Raw genomic sequence first — 1,486 nt, 5'->3', positions numbered from 1 at the left:
AGAGAACAGTGAGAATATGTGCAGTAGAAAGTATACGGACAGCTAAAAGTCGCTTGAGCACCAGGCCCAGCCGTACTGTGGACATTCCCGTGGCGACCCTACTATGCTTGCCACTGCTCATGTGCCAACTTTTTGGAAGGTCGTTAAATGGGGAATGTTATTTTATTTAGAATGCAAATTCCCTATCCGTTTTAATTTGACATGAGTGACGTAGTTTTTTTAGTTATTAGCTTCTTACTGTTGAGCCGGGTACTGGACGGTGGGGTACGAGTTTACCCAGCGTTTAGTGGGGTGGAAGATAAGCCTGGTGAGAACCAAAGGACAGAAGCGGCAGATACACAGTAATCAAATCGATACCCAAGGACAGTTAGTCAGAGTTTGCCGAGTTGTGGCCTGCCTGGCTTATGGGAGACACCTCCTGAGCCGGTGATGTCCGTTAAGAAGAAAATAAGTTAACAGCTTCTATAGGACAGTCCTATATTTATTTTATTACTAATTTCCTTATTCTGGCGAAAAATGTATTTACCTAATCCTAATCAAAAAATAAAATATTGAAAAAAAAATGTTAGTGGCTCTTTAAAAATTGGGAAATTTTGCAAATTGTAACTTTTGGCTCTTCTGTCTCTAAAGGTTGCCGACCCCTGATCTAGGGTCATCATATTTACTTTCTCGTATAATTAAAATTTGTATCATTTTAATTCTCTGTAATTCCAAATTTATTTCAGCTCTACTTAAAAAACCTATCCCCTCCCCCACCTCTCAGCCCACCACGCCGATTGAAAAAAAAATCCCTTAAATCATCATTTAATTACACATTTGCATTTTCATGTTTTTTCGTTTGTTTGTTTTTTAATATTTAGACGTTTTGAATTGGATCTAAGTATAAGTCAAACCATCTTAAATGAATAAAAGTAGGCTAAAAGTAAGAAAGAAAAATTACTATTGTAAATAAGTATCAGTCCTCACAAGCCGGTGATGAAAACTGTAATACTAAAGCGAACATGCAAGGCAATCTGAAGCTGTAAATTACATGTCTGAGGCCGAAAAAAGATAAAACAAAAACAAAAAAAACAAATAAATTTACATTCTCGTATACGAAGCATAGAGGAAGTATTGTAATCGTGCAAAACAAAAATCGAGATTTTCACAGATATCGACGTTTTACACCTCCCCGAGTCGGAGAAACATAGTTTTGCAAATTTGTCCTTACGTCTGTGTGTGTGTGTATGTGTGTGTGTGTGTAAACACGCTAACTTGATTACCCATACAGCTAGGTTGATGAAATGTATATATAATATTGACTGTTTGTAGAAAACCACAAAACAGATCAGTGGAGGGTAAAGCTTGAGCAAGGTTTCGGTTTGTTTCTTACCACCCCCCTATCCACCAAATCGACACTGGTAGTGGCATGTTTTTACCTTTTAAAAGTGTCACCTAATACCGTACTATAAACACGGTACTTTAAATATGGCACTATATATAATAT

Source organism: Physella acuta, unplaced genomic scaffold (assembly GCF_028476545.2).
Source record: "Physella acuta isolate Inbredline_101_S28 unplaced genomic scaffold, ASM2847654v3 ptg000898l, whole genome shotgun sequence".
In the NCBI taxonomy this organism is placed as follows: Eukaryota; Metazoa; Mollusca; class Gastropoda; family Physidae; genus Physella; species Physella acuta.
The sequence above is the reverse complement of the archived record's forward strand: the minus strand, read 5'-3'. Positions refer to the sequence as shown.